The sequence below is a fragment of the Periplaneta americana genome, chromosome 2, assembly GCF_040183065.1.
Source record: "Periplaneta americana isolate PAMFEO1 chromosome 2, P.americana_PAMFEO1_priV1, whole genome shotgun sequence".
Lineage (NCBI taxonomy): Eukaryota > Metazoa > Arthropoda > Insecta > Blattodea > Blattidae > Periplaneta > Periplaneta americana.
Window position 1 is genome coordinate 170796567 of NC_091118.1, and position 16727 is coordinate 170813293.

A 16727-nucleotide genomic window follows, 5' to 3' on the forward strand; every position below is an offset into this window, starting at 1 on the left:
AGGGCGGCAATGAATCTCCGGGTTCCTTAAAAGCCGTAAGTATTATTATTATTATTATTATTATTATTATTATTATTATTATTATTATTATTATTATTATTATTATATATTTCTTTAATATTTATCTTAAAATTAAGTTCTCAGCAAAATATTTCACACAACGAAATTTTCAATCAAAGAGTGCAGAATTAATTACAGTATATACTATTACCGTCACCACAAACGTTATAATTTCCGTCATATACTTCAAATAATCGAGTTCTTCTGACACATTTATAGCAACATAAATTATGAACAGTGTTCTTAATCACTGAAAAGAAGCTGCATTTCCACACGAAAATGTCAAAGACATAAGCGGTATAATTAATATCAACAATACTAGTAACAGTCTGAAAATCACCTTTCTCACTTTTCTATTCTTCCTCTTCCGATAACCTACAGAAATAGCCCCGAAGAAACTCTTCCTCCTAAATAAGGAAAACCTTTATAACAGCAGAATATTTCATGGAATCATTATGATCTATTAAATGACAAATGTCCAGTATTTACTCTTAAGATAAATAATAATGGTAGATTACAAAGGCAGATTAACGACATGATAAAAATCACACCTTTGGATAATGACCCTATACTTTGTTCTTGGGATGGCTGAATGATCTAGATCTTCGACCAATCACGCAGGGGTTCTGGTTGTCAGTTCCTGTAAGGCATGGAATTTTACATTTCAAAAATACGTACTGACACTCGTGACGGACAAGGTTGCAAGTTCGAATTCTCCCGTTTCCCTACTTTTAGCCAACAATATAATTCCGTCCGATCTCTATTTCAGTACCATTCCATAGCATTTTCCGATCCCGGCCGGCGATGTATGGTGGAGGAAAGGATAAGAACAAGTGGGGATGCTTGCTGTGGTCGTGCCAGAAATCAATCCCATTCCGAGGCTTATTGTTAGGTTTCGTAACAAGGTGTTTTTTACGGTGATGGGTTGTTAGCCCTTCGCCTAACCCCCAAGCTGGAGGACCACCCCTTATCGGCTGTCCACGACTGCTTATTCAATATATTCGCAGCTACCCTCCATATCTGGAGGCCGTCTCCTCTATCCGCAACCTGAGGACGCAGAATAATAATAATAATAATAATAATAATAATAATAATAATAATATAGAGCTTATTGTGAAACATTTTTTGGGCCTAGCATAAATTTCTAGAAATTCGCCGTCTCGGACGTTTCAGAACAGATTTGAGGTTTCATACCAAGATTGTATTTTCAAAACTGAAATAAAGTACCCCCCCCCCCAAATCTTAGGCCGTACGAACTGATATACAGGAGAACTTATAACCAAGTCTGAAAAGTCGTAGATAGTAAATTTTAACATACTGTACTCCAACCACGAGAAAGTCTCCAGGGAATGAGAGAGAGCGGGGTGATGCTGTGAATGAATGTTGATGTCATAAGATGTCATAAGGTCACACACGTGGGTACTCGTATCTCTATTGGCTAGCTCTCACAGCACAAACAATAACACTGATATACACATTTTTATACTATCCTAGTTACAAAATTAGATCACTGTTAATCTCCTTGGGCCGTATTCATAGACATTTTTAGCGCGGGCTTCAGGTGGATGATCAGCGTTTTAAGTATTCATAAACCAGTGTTAGCGATAGGATATGATTTGAATTCTGTACAAGTAACCAGTGGATAGCCGGGGTTAGTTTAGCACGCTCGTAGCACGTGCTGCGAAATGTCTATGAATAGCACCCTAAGTCTTTTAATCCCTCCATACAGGAAATAACATATGCAGGAGAGAGCATGATTTTTAAACTGACGTTATAACTCTAATATTATCTATCTACTTCGCTCCAATAGATGACGCAATAGTAAGCACATTCCTTTCACGGTTTATCTCCTGGTTGGAGAACAGTAATCATTCTCTAAGTCGGAAATGCTCTGAGTTCTTGTATTCAACAATTTAATTTACATGCTATAGAAACGACAGTCCCAAGACAAGGATTATATTCTAGAGAAGAAATGTCTTTTCCCCAGTGAGATGCGCCAGGCTGCAAGAAAAGGCAGAGAAAGGCAATTCCCAAGCCCTGCGCTGCGATCAAAGAGCAACCCGCCGTGTAACTGTGGTATGTGTAATAACCCGGGAGTAGTGCCGCATTCGGGCTGTACTGTGGTTTGCATATCGATTTACTGACCTGCAACTTCAGGTCGACCGCCACTTCCTTGCGTTCAACGAGATATGGTATGTACGCGTAACGGACGCTATTGGAAGCCTTTTCATTTCTATCTCAAGTGATTCTATGGAGTGAAATGCTACTTTCTCTTACTACACATTCAGTGAATCCAAGTACAGTTCTCGGTAGAAATTCTAGAATAAATTGTCCCTTTCATAAGGACACAACGTGTGTCCCTTTATTTATATCGGTTCCTCATTACCTTAAATTGAGACTTTGCGTCATGTTAATCACGTGGACGGAATTGTGTATTGAATTCATGTAGAGTTCAATAGCTTGAAAAGCTCTTTGTTTTGTTTAATAATATGATACGTAGAATTGCGTGAACGGGCGACAACACAAAAACAATATAAAGAGAACAGGAGAATAAAAGAGAAGATGGGGATTACACTGGAAACAATAAGAATAAATGAGGATGGGAATACAAGGAAAGGAATAGGAATACAAGGAGAAGAAGGGGAATACAAAAAGAAAAATGGAAATACAAGGAGAGGAATGGGAATAGAAGGATAAGAATGGGCATATCCAAGAGAACGATGGAAATACAAGGAGAAGAATGGGAATACAAGGAGAAGAATGGGAATACAATGAGTAGAATGGGAATACAAGGAGAGAATGGGAATAAAAGGAGAAGAATGGGAATACCAGGAGAAGAATGGGAATACAAGGAGAAGAATGGGAATAGAAGAGAAGAATGGGAATACAAGGAGAAGAATGGGAATACAAGGAGAAGAATGGGAATACAAGGAGAAGAATGGGAATACAAGGAGAAGAATGGGAATAGAAGGAGAAGAATGGGAATACAAGGAGAAGAATGGGAATACAAGGAGAAGAATGGGAATACAAGGAGAAGAATGGGAATAGAAGGAGAAGAATGGGAATCCAAAGAGTAGAATGAGAATAGAAGAAGAATGGGAATACAAGGAGTAGAATGGGAATACAAGGAGAAGAATGGGAATACAAGGAGAAGAATGGGAATAGAAGGAGAAGAATGGGAATCCAAAGAGTAGAATGGGAATAGAAGAAGAATGGGAATACAAGGAGTAGAATGGGAATAGAAGGAGAAGAATGGGAATACAAGGAGAAGAATGGGAATACAAGGAGAAGAATGGGAATAGAAGGAGAAGAATGGGAATCCAAAGAGTAGAATGGGAATAGAAGAAGAATGGGAATACAAGGAGAAGAATGGGAATACAAGGAGAAGAATGGGAATAGAAGGAGAAGAATGGGAATCCAAAGAGTAGAATGGGAATAGAAGAAGAATGGGAATACAAGGAGTAGAATGGGAATACAAGGATACAAGGAGAAGAATGGGAATACAAGGAGAAGAATGGGAATACAAGGAGAAGAATGGGAATACAAGGAGAAGAATGGGAATACAAGGAGAAGAATGGGAATACAAGGAGTAAGAATGGGAATAGAAGAAGAATGGGAATACAAGGAGAAGAATGGTAATACAAGGATACAAGGAGAAGAATGGGAATACAAGGAGAAGAATGGGAATACAAGGAGAAAAATGGGAATACAAGGATACAAGGAGAAGAATGGGAATACAAGGAGAAGAATGGGAATACCAGGAGAAGAATGGCCATACCCGGGAGAACAATGGAAATTTAAGGAGAATAAGGTAGTACAAGGAAACGATGGCAGTGAAAGAAATCAATGAGGATACAAAGAAAACACGGTCAGTACAAGGAAAAGAAGGGGAATACAAGAAGAATAACGGTAGTACAAGGACAGCAAGGGGAATTCAAAGAGAACAAGGGTAAATGAAGTAAGAACAAGGAAAAATACAAACATAAAACGGGGAAATACAAAGAGAACATGAGAAGTACGATGGGAACAAGGGGAAAATAAGGAACGCAAGGGAATGAGAAGGCGGACAAGGGAATACAAGAAGAAGAAGGGAAATTTACGACGAACATGGAGAGAGGGTTGCATTTTTATTTGACATTCAATTTCCAAGTTAACTTCCATAAATAGTCAGGAGGAAGACTTAGTTCTATGTCTAAAGAAGTATTGTAAACATATATATAGTCGCGTCTCATTTCCGACAGCCAATCACGTCGCAGGTCGGCTATATCTAAACGTGTGCGTCTTATCATTCGCTGCTGATGACGTTATGCACTTCTTAAGGCTCGATAAATACTGAATATAATCTTCCGCCATTTTGGTTATTTCATTGGCGTTCGCAGAAAGCACACGAGGACGCTATTTGCCGCAGCGTTAAACAGCATCATGTCATAGCTCCTATGAGAGTCAAGCAATAATAATATTTAAAACAGACTGACATAACGAATTCATTTATTTACAAATAAAAACTTGTGCATTGCACTTACATAAAGTAAACAAAGTGCTACTCACTATAAGTAGATTAGAAATGCTGTGTGATGAATGTAATAACATACTTCTATATAGCAACATGTTAATGTCAGGAACACGTTTAAAAGTCAGATCTTTGTACATACTTGATGTTTTCGAAATCTTGCTTCCTTATACCAAAATCGTAATATTTCAAGAGTACGACTGTGTTGTGTGTTACAAAAGAATAAGCATAGTCTTTGCTGTAAACTTTTAACATAAAATGTTACTGTTTCAGAGGCACTACTCTTAATGAACTGTTTAAGCCTATGTTACAACAATCTTTGATATAAAATGTTAACTTAAAATATTACTGTATCAGAGGAACTACTCATAAAATGATTAAGCCTATATTACAGCAATCTTTGATGTAAATTTTTAACTTAAAATGTTACTATTTCATAGGTAACGCTCTTCATGCTATGTTTAAAACTTTAAACTCATATTACAATAATCTTTATTGTACAAATTGGGGGGTGAAACCTACAAAGTACGACTTGTTTTAGGTACAAAGCACGTACGGTCAGAAGACCCGTGCATTGGATTTTAGAGAAAATTATAATATAAAATCTGTATGTATAATATTACTCAATAAATCCATCTATCTACTTCTACTAATTTTAATTTAGAATACCGGTGCAACCGTAACACAGGTACTGCCCAGAATGAAATGTTTAAACATAGGTATATTAAAGTAATTTTGCTGAAAAATTTAACTTTACATACAGGTACTACTGTAACACGGATACTGCCTTTGTGTATAAGTGTACTTCCCAACAAAATTGTTCTGAACTTTGTTGAAAGGAATATTGACAATCACCATCACCATCATTTGCGACAGATCTCAGCTAAATTCGTCCGCTGGCACTGAATTACTAGTTGAAGGTAGATCGTCAGACTCGCTTTTTTCTATCAATTTAAAATGGTTGATATGTTTTTAATAACAGTGTTTCTATAAATACCATATTTTAGAAGAGATTATGTCAGTCTTACATAAATTACACACAATTATGTCGCCACTTACACAGAAATACTGCCTTCCTAATTCCTCTACCCACTTCTGTACATTCGTACTTGTTTTAGGCACCTTTATTTCAACTAGTAGTGCATAATATCATAAACATTGCTAAATTAAAATGTACTGCACTTGTTTAGGAGTAAGGAATCTGTTGTAGAGTAACCCTGTAGTGCGCGTTACTTGTGCTTGTGAGCAGGATGTCTATTGAAGGACACGTGACGTAATGTATACCCCGTGCACACTTATACTAATTTCAATGTTGTTGGACTAAGAAAACAGTCTTTAGTGATAACACTACGAAAACGTAAACAAGTATTCAGTTTGAATCTACCTATTGAATAGCTATAAGAACAAACGTCATAGTTTCACATTCGTTCGTTGCCACTCGGTCTTGGTTGAGATACTGAAAACATCAATGTACACTATGGCAATATTTACAACAATAATACTAACATTAATAGCAATAAAAATATTAATAAATGCTTTTCGAGTTCAATTGTTATAATGTATACGGTGACTACAAAAGAAATAGACAACTTCAACATGTTATAAAACCATTGTCATTGAAGACGCAGAAATTGTACGAAGTTGTGAATTTTTGTTTAGTAACAGTGAAAGTTTGTATGGATATTTTTCGATTATGTGATGTCACATTTCCGATAAAATACCCGCCACTGCCGTTGAAAAGGCATTTTGCGTGCTTGAATTAACCTAAACGATTTATCTCGGTGTTTCACATCTGTGGAAAGGTAAATAAACGTTTGAATTTGGGAACTGAAAATCCCAGAGGAACACTGGAATATGTGCGGGATTCCCAAAAGATTAATGTGTTTTGTCCTGTACAATGGCGTATGGCCCTCTTCTTTTGCAACAGTAAAGTATTACAGGAACTTCTTATCACGACATGGTAATTATCACGAAGAAGAATGGAGCACCACTCAATGAAGATAGAAATTATCTCTATAGAACTTTTCCACTCCGCTAGATTATGTAATAATTGACAAACGAATCTCTTTGGCAACTAAGTAGCCCCGGCTTAATACTTCGGTTTTTTTTTCTATAGGGCTATATGTAAGATCGAATTTTCATCTCCCCTCTTCCTACTAATCTGGAAGGCATTAAAAATCATATCAGAGCAGCTGTTGAAAGTATTGATAAAGATTTGTTATTACACGTTTGGAAAGAATCTGACCACCGCATTGATATACACTGTGTGTCTCACGTTATACATATCAAACATAATGTTATATATTATGTAAGCTTTTGAAAGAAACTCCAAGAATGTACGGTGCACACATTTTATCTTTCCACGCTCGCGTAAGGGACCAGAGTCGGCAGTAAGTAGCTGCGCGCGCTTCCATTCAAGGACACTAATAGTCGCTAATAAGACGGTTATTAATTGAAATGAGTTTCAAAGCAGTACAACTGTTATTGTCTGCAGTGTTGACTTTCATTTCTCTATTTGTGTCTGTTGCTTCAGTCTGTTCAGAGATTTAACATAGATCAAAGAATTGCCATTTGCCTTAACGTCACCTGCTTAATGTCGTATAGAATATCAAAAGAGCTACCGCGGGATTAATTTACCTGTAAGGACTGCAGCTCATTAAATGAAGAATAAATTGAAGACTACAGAATATCTGTATTATACAAGAAAAGAAGACGAAGGCGTCATGTTTTATCAACAGTATTCTCACTAGAGGTTTTGATTTTATCGATAAATCTGCGAGTGGAGCACGAGCAGATTTATCTATAGAAAATCAAAACTCGAGTGAGATTTCATTGACTATTACACGATTAGAAGAAAGTATATAAAGATTAGAAGTAACGAAGTACTCCAATACAATAAAATATTGACTTACGAAAATACAACTGTCTTCAATTAATGTAGTATTGTACCATCTCAACATTACAAATATTACGCTAGATGCATGCTAGATGGCAGTGGTGTGTTATAATTATGTGATGTTATCAGGTGTGCCAACTGTGGAATCTTCATCGAACTCTGTAGACGGTTACCAGTCAAGAAGGCTTTGTTGATTCAGTTTCATTTTTATTAAAACAGTTGCATTCCACTTCAATTATCCGGATCCCAGTAATCAACGTCACTTTGCAGATTATTTTCAATAAATCTTAGTATTAAACAATCTCTGATACGTGACTATCCACAATATCATATAGCAGAAGCTATAACATAACCTAAATAATATAAACAAGTGTTAGAAAGTTTTAATTAGGGATGATGAAATAAACAAGAAAAGTTTTAATTAACGATGATGACATAAAAAATAAACATGAATAATTTTAAAAGAAACAATTATTGAAAGTACAATTTTCAAATTTGAATGTTTTAGTGGTTGGTGGTTCAATTGATGTTATATTGGACGTGTGCGTAAAAGAAGTGAACTCGTTGATGTACATGGTGTATTCCCCAACTTATTCAGGATTTCCGAATGGTGCTCTTCATTTATTTGTAAATAGGATTTCAGGGAAGATGCACAGCTATGACCAGTGATCTTTATTAATTCTTGTTCTTGAATGCCAATGCGAGACATATTTGAAAGTGCTGTGCATCGACTGGAGTGGTTTGTAATTTTCTATCTTTTTTTTTTTTTTTGACGTCCAGACCAGCGCAGTTTGAAATGTTGGCAAACAAAGAAACAAATGCTAGGGACGCGATAAAATTAAACAAATGCTAGGGACGCGGTAAAATTGTGCGATAAGCAGCCATGATTGGTTGAAAGACGTCCTTTCGTACCGTTTTATTGGTTAAAAGTAGTGTGACCTAGTAAAAGTGTAATAGACATAGGAAAAAGTGGATGATATCTGTGTTCGTCAGAACAATCGCTGTGAAAATCTCTCGCGAAGTTGGCACGACCAGCCGTGATCGGCAGTATATCAGTACATAATGCTACAAAATTACTAAAAACGAGAATATATCGGCAACATTTCGTTTTCAGAGCTGCTACATATGCAACAAAATGCGTTTAGACGCTACAACCCCCGTCTGGCAGCGAATGGGGAACACTTTTGAACACTGTCTTTGAAAAGGTAAGCATTTTATAGCACTTTTACAATTTAAAATTATAAAAAAATTGCCTTTTTACGGTTTATCTCTGTGTTCTTGACTCATAACCTAGTGCTTAGCGGGCCGCGCGTGGGCAGTTGCGCTGTGCAATGTCGCTTCTACTCTATTTCCGCTAGTGTGTAAAGATAAAATGTATGCACTGTATTTACAAAACCATGTGAGGTGATTTTCAATATCTTAAACAATTCTATAAATTGTTGAAGTTGTCTGTTTCTTCAGTAATCACCCTGTATTTACATAACTTAAATTTATACGGAAGTTCTCCCTGTACGTTCCCAGTATTTCTTCCAGTATACATTTTCATAGTCTCTCAATACCAAACGTTCCTCTTCTTTGAAGAATTGTTTTTGCCCTAATATTTTATCACCATTTTGTATTTTCCCACGTTGCCTAATAAACTGAAATAAACGTCTGAATGATCTGCGTATGCTGTTAAAATACCATCCTGCAAAAAAACTGATGAGAAACGATACCAGAAACGCTACCAGAATGAACACAACCAGAGATGTAACACTGCACATTTTTTTTCTGTTGGCATGACTTGATTCCGTTGGCATTCCTTTTGCAGACCTTACCTCTGCTGCATGCACGTTGCTATTTAAATAATTTCGCTTGTTCCATACGGCACATGAACCATTAACATAACAACACGACAAGCTATCCATCACTTTTAAGTTAATAAAAACACTATATAATTCACAACTACATTTCAGAGGGTTCCCAGTTAAGTTTAAATGTTTTAAATGTGGCATTTTGATAGTTTCATTGCTGATGATAGAAGAAGATGACCCCATGTTCATCCTGTTGATCACACTCGTGTCGAAGGATTTCAGCTTGTTGTTGTTTAGATCCAAGATTTGAAGATTAGGAGTGTAGAAAAATGTAGCTGAATTCAAAGCAGTAACATTACAGTTGCTTAATATCAAAGTTCTTAAATTCGTAACGTTTAAGAAATAACTGCCATTTGGTATTTCAAGATTAATATTGTTCGCTAGATTCAATGTTTTTAACATCGGAGAAAATATAAACACTCTCGGAGGTATACTTTTTAGCATATTACTATTTATATATAAGTAAGATAAGTTTTTCACACCATAAAATGCATCTGGATTTATATACCTCAAATTATTATTTGAAATGTCTATAGTGACCAGGTCAGTGAGTCTGTTGTTATGAAAGTTATATTTCTCCAATGAAGAAATGTTGTTGTGGTCAGCAAGTAGAGTCTCTTGACTCCTGTTGGATAAATTGATGGGTAGAGATGATAGCTTTTTGTTGGAACAGTTCATCAAAGCACGTTCTTCGTAAATGCACTCGCACAAGCACTCTTGTAATATCAGTAAGAAAAGAAGCACTATATAGAATTCAACTACACTGTGTATGGTATTATTCATATTTTCACAATTTTTGTCTCAATTCGCTGTTTATTTGAACACTTCAATTCTTGACTGCTGTATCAACCGACACTACGGACAGTCTGTAGTGTACAGACATGACTGATTAAGGTGTAGACTTCAAATGATAACGGTATCTGTTGTGTTTGTGTTTGGCGATAAGTTCCTGGAATAGATAGAATTGTACTCTCGTTTATCAGTACGTTTTACAATAAGGAAGAACACCTTGTTGATATTAGGGTAAAGTTAGGAGAGAAGGCGAAAATTTAAACACACAGTCTTGCATAAAAATATTGGAAAACACCGCGCATTAAGTTATAAGAAGACATTCTACATCAGTAGCTCCCAAATTTTCGAAGGCGTGACCCACTTTTGGGCAAGACTTCTGTATGCGACCCCCCCTACCCTACTGGTAAGGTACTTCACCCCATTCAGAAAATACAAAGTCCAACACAATGATAGCGCATGCAGCAATTGAAAGCTACCCATCGCCGATGGGTATCTTCAGCGTTATTTCGTTCAACAAAAAGAATCAGTAGCATTTAGCGAGAGGTTCATTGTTCTACGTGGCCGTGAGTAAATTTAGATTTGTTTTTGGTGATGTTAGGTCTTTTAATTTGAAAATGGCGGAAAGTATAAGAAACGTTATTGAATATTATCGCAAGCAGGAGTGCCTATGGAATGTTCAACAACAATTTTGAGAATCAGGTGTTCCTGGATATTGGATTGATATTTAATTAATTTACATGTGTTAATTTTGTGTTTATTTTATTTTATATACGTAGTGAAGATGACATTTAACATGGCGCACCCCAACACACAAAATCTGGATGCGTCTTTAATTGAACTTGCGTCTTCCAGTTTCCTCTCCAGATTGTATGCGTACGAACATGGATGGTTGAACCGTGTAGATGCAAATTTACAGGTGCACTTGCAATGTTTTCTATACTTACTTAGTTACTGCCTTTTAAGGAACCCGGAGGTTCATTGCCGCCCTCACATAAGCCTGCCACCGATCCCTATCCTGAGCAAGATTAATCCATTTCCTATCATCATATCCCACCTTCCTCAAATCCATTTTAATATTATCTTCCCATCTACGTCTCGGCCTCCCTAAAGGTCATTTTCTCTCCGGCCTCCCAAATAACACTCTATATGCATTTCTGGATTCGCCCATACGTGCTACATGCCCTGCCCATCTCAAACGTCTGGATTTAATGTTCCTAATTATGTCATGTGAAGAATGCAATGCGTGCAGTTCTGTGTTGTGTAACTTTCTCCATTCTCCTGTAACTCCATCCCTTTTAGCCCCAAATATTTTCCTAAGCACCTTATTCTGAAACACCCTTAACCTATTTTCCTATCTCAAAGTGAGAGTCCAAGTTTTACAACCATAAAGAACAACCGGTAATATAACTGTTTTATAAATTCTAACTTTCATATTTTTTGACAGCAGATTGGATGATAAAAGCTTCTCATCCGAATAATAACAGGCATTTCCCATATTTATTCTGTGTTTAATTTCCTCCCGAGTATCATTTATATTTGTTACTGTTTTCTATAATAATAATAATAATAATAATAATAATAATAATAATAATAATAATAATAATAATATATTAGAATACGATACAAAAAATTGACAAGGGAACCACGGTTTCCAAGCTAACACTGAATAACTTTTTTTCAAATTATAATTATGAGTAAAAACACATCACATTGTTCGCCAGCATATCCAAATGTATTATTATATATGGATTACTTTGTAAAATGTTAATTCACTTATCAAAATTAAGTGCTACTTGCTGTATTTTACCTTTAAGTATGAATAATTCACATTAAACTCTGCTCTTCTGCCATTCCTCTTCTATAATCATGAATAATTCGTTCAGCTTCGGCTTTTCGTGCTTCGACTTGTTTTGTTTTTTTGTTCTGTGTTTTCTGCTTTCACGTACTAACACATTTACGTTTTGGATTAGTTATGGATGCGTCGGCACTTTTTCCCGCCTTTCCTTTTCGATATTGTCACATTTCTTCTTTGCTGAGAGCAGCAATCTTACCATTTGCTTACGTCACTTACGACTCCACTTTCAATACCGTTTCTAGGTAGTTATCAATTCATGGACCAAAAACTGGAGAAGTGTTGCAGATTCTGAAAGCCTGTAGGAAATTGTTGAATGTACTTATTTCTTAAAAGGGTATTTAATGATAAAATGAAAGAGACAAATCTTTTATATCTCTTGTTCTGCTAGATATCATGATGGGAACCTTGGAATTTGGATTCCTTTTAATCTCCCATATTATCCTCTCCAAGCGTTACCTTATGCTTGCTCAGCTCTCTCTGATAGCGAATATGAAGCAACCAGGTTGTTGTAAGATTATGATTCCTTTATCCTTCAGTGTCCCCGAAACAAGAATTAAAACTATAATATTTTTATGACTACTTACTCAAGTATTTACTTAATCATATCAAGTGTGAATCAAAACGCTTCACGTTCACGTCTTCCGCTTCCCGTTCTCGTTCTGGTTCTCCTTTCCGGTTTATTGTGGACCAGCCTTAAGCGTCCGAATTTTACCTGGAATATCAGTTTTGTAGAAAATAGAATCCGATATGTGAAAATTTGTGTCGCAAATTCTGCCCTTCTATGAGAAACATCGTCAAGAAAAACCATTCAATGTGATATGATGAGAAATTAATACTAACAAGAAACATTCTGAAGTCACGATTGTTAATATTACGGGAAATACAGTACAAGTGAATTTACTGGTGTTTCCATTTCATTTTATTTGTACCATTGCGCATATATAATGATCGAAGCATTTAATAAGCAACAGTATTCTTTTAAATGACCAAAATGTCAATGTCATTCAAGTGCTCTGCTACGATTCTGTGGTACGAAACGCCGCTCACGTTTTAGAATTGGGCATGAAGAAGGATCAGAGAAAGTACCTTGTTATGTAGACAAGAATAGGAAAAATTATTCTATATTTAAATGGTTCCAATGTAAAGTTGCAGTTTTGTTGATACGCCCTTCTGGCATGATGCCATCGATTTAAAATATTCCAGTTTGCATATATTACTTATAGTGCATGAGAAATAAGGTTGTGATTGACGAACATGCTAGTTTGGAGGCTCGGCGTTACCTTGCCCAATGGCAATTCATGATTCAGGGGTGACGTAAGGGAACAAGCACTTAGCGTTGTCTCTTATTCATATCAGATGGTATGGCTCCATTTCACGTCCACATCCGAATGCAGTGCATTCAACTGTGTTTTGCTCGTAGTTCAGCAATGTAATACGTCGACTAAATTAAAAATACTCTTATCATTCAATTATCTCGGCAGTTATCAGAAAGCAGTGAAAACAATGTTAGTGATAAAGAAGACGATTTAAGTGTTGTGCAATTGGAGAGTGCGAATGAGATGCGTGACAACACTGTGCTCTCGAGCCACGAGTCATAACAGCAGACAAGTCAGATAACATTAACCACAACCTTATTTCTCATGCACTGCAGGCAGTTGCCTCTGAGCCAGTGTTGCCAGCTCTGTCAGCTTTCGGCGAACTGGTTCCTAGAAGCTGCTAAACTAGTGGATATATCTGCCAGAAAATAAAATATTTTATATAATTCTGTAACTCTATATACTGAGAGGAAATAATTTTTGGGCCAATATTAGAAAAACAGAGAAATAGTAATTTTGACATAATTCACACGTCACTCAGCATATTATTGAAACATTGCTATTTTTTATAATTACAATCACCTCTATTATTTATGAATTAACATATAGAAATCCAGTTCACTCTATGTGAAAAATGATATTTCAGGATCATCCATGTCTTCTAGAAATAATGTATGCTATTTTCAGACGTCGATACAAAGTTTGATGATCTAGGCTCATCACTCTTTTTGTTAGGTACTACTGTTGTAGTCTTTTACCGGTTGTAATTTTGATTTTGAAACAATGAATAAATTCAAATTCATCGTACTTATAAAATTTTATTTTCTCTTACAATTAGACAGTTACAAATTTTACTAGTTGAATAATGTCTGCAATTATTAATTTCATTACTTTAAATAATGAAATCAATTAATGTAAAATCTACAAGATTTTGCAATCACCATCACAATCATAACCACCGAAACCACCGCCGCAGCGCCACGACAACCAGCACTACTATCACCAACACAATCACCAGCACCACGATCATATTCTAATCACCATTACCACCAATATCCATCACCACCGCAATCACCACCACCATCACAATCATCACTACCGCAACGACCATGACAGCTAGCACTACTATCACTAACACAACCACAAAATAGGCACCACGATCATAATCATTAGGCCTACCACTAACATCACAATCTTTACCACCGCAACCACCACCACAAGTCAGCCAGCGTTATTGTCACAATCACAGAAAGAGATCAGGCACCATGATCATGATCACCAGGACAACCATCACCAACTATGATCCACTGTCAGGAATAAACGGAGCCATCTTTTCTTATCGTGTTTTAACATTATCAAACCAGCATTGTGCTATCCATAACACCTATGTGCTTTCAGTAAAAATTGAATGCGTTAGATGCAGTGTGGTGTGCAGTTGTAAATTGATTCTTTTAAGTGGCAATGAATAGCATGGCAGAAGCAGTAGGTACTCATATCCCTTTCCATGCTACTTCGTTCATGGACGTCACGGGTTTTCAGTCTCACAGAACAACACGAGCCATTCGCACTTAAGCAACGTTGCCTAGTTGTATTGTTAAGACTCAGTCACTGTTAGTTGTACAGGGACATCATTTTATTTTTACTAACATTTTTAATATTAACCTTGCTGTACCTTTAGAGAACCGGAAACACAGATTGCTACCCCCTTCTACGACTGTAGTTCGATTATACTGGCGTAAAACACAAACAAATCACTCTACTAGATATAGGAGGGAAGAAAAGTAGTTCATCCATTTACGTAAACTAGGAAATATCGCGATTTTGAGTTCGATAATTTTCATTAGGTTTTTGTTTAATCTTAATACAGTACTGTATTAAGAATAAGTGTTTTTACTCACGAACTGAGCTATCCATGCGAACGTATTCATTATGCAGTGTATAGCCTATTATACTGTCTACAGCTCATTAGCGTACAATATAGAGAATGAAGTTAAATTGAAAAATAATCATAATATGGATATTTAAACACATTTTTTAAAATGGTGGCCGTTCATTTCGATACAGGCTTCAGTTCTTTTCTGTATATTATCGCACTATAGACTATTGCATCTAATTCCAATTGCCAGTTTCGTCCTTCGTACTAGTAACTCATGTTGAAATAATTTTGTACCATGTCTATAAAAGAGTACCTTACGTATTGTAAATTCAATGTTCACTTCTGCGCGACCCGCACAGATAAAATTACTCAGACATGCTATCTACTGTCCGTCCAAGTGGTTATGCCGCAGGATAGTAGAAAGGGGGGAAATCACGTACAGTTAATTACTTAACGAGGCCCTTTTATTTAAGTTATTTTAAACAGTTGGATAATATTACGTAAACGTCCAATTCCTATCAGAAATTAATGTTTTCAGAAAAGAGCTAAGACATCCCTGCTTTTACAGAGGGGCGAACAGAAGCAGGTGGAGGAATTGGGGATGCGACGTAGGCAAACTGACAGTACCTGTGCGAAAATATGATTGAATATTGAAAGCTCTTTCACTGGCATCATGTTAAGTTTTTACATTAGAAGTTTTTTTTTTTCCTTTTTTTTTACCTTTTCTTTTCATTCAAATTTTGCTACATATTTCTTAGGGACAAACTAAATTTTAAAAGTATATAGTTGTTCAATAACGCTTTTATATTAATAGTAGATGCTAGAACAAAGCAAGCACGGCCACTCGTGTTTATAACACTGAATTTACATATTCTATACCGCTCGAGTGTTTGCCTCATGACCTGCCTTGCAAGCTTTAATCTCTGCCGTTTATGTATTTTTTTTTACATTTTATTTTACCCTTTCAGTAACCTCGTTGGAGTGCACCCATCTCATATAATCCAGTTATCGGAGAATAGACCACTCCAGCTTCAATTACATTACAACTTCAGTTTACATCGTTCGAGTGTGTATTGACCAATAAGGTCGAAAATGTGCATTAATTAAATGCCAAACACGACCAAGCCGTCACGAGTGACATGATTTGTGTTGACGTAACGTGTGTGGTAATTGTTGATACAAACGTCACCCACAGGCGACGTCGGTTGGAGACATATCGCATCCCATATAAAGTATATTACTTCGCTACATGGTTTACGGCTTGGGGTCATCCTCTTATCCCCACATGTCCAGATTGTTTTTCAAACATAAACTGATTTGTTTCACAGTATAATCTAGCATATCCCAGGATGAGTAATTTATAAAAAAAGAGTTGTTCATACTTTCTCATAATAAAACTATAAAGTAAATACATTGATGCTACAAGAAGATTTAAAAACGTAAAACCAGAAAAATAGCCAAACTGATTTAACTTTCCATTCATACGCTTTCCTCATAGCTCATAATGGAGACTCCGTAATTCTGTGTTCAAGGTTCAGATTAGTGCCTTGCAATATTCGAACATGAGAG

The 16727-nt window shown here is 36.2% G+C and overlaps 1 long non-coding RNA gene across 1 annotated transcript; it reads right to left on the bottom strand.

Moving 5' to 3' along the window:
- Nucleotides 1–4528: 4528 nt before the first annotated feature.
- Nucleotides 4529–12280, bottom strand: LOC138694811 (uncharacterized). The gene is made up of 2 exons (XR_011331017.1): nt 11919–12280; nt 4529–10268 (listed from the first exon to the last, which is right to left on the bottom strand). It is a non-coding gene; the product is annotated as an uncharacterized lncRNA (long non-coding RNA).
- Nucleotides 12281–16727: the final 4447 nt, after the last annotated feature.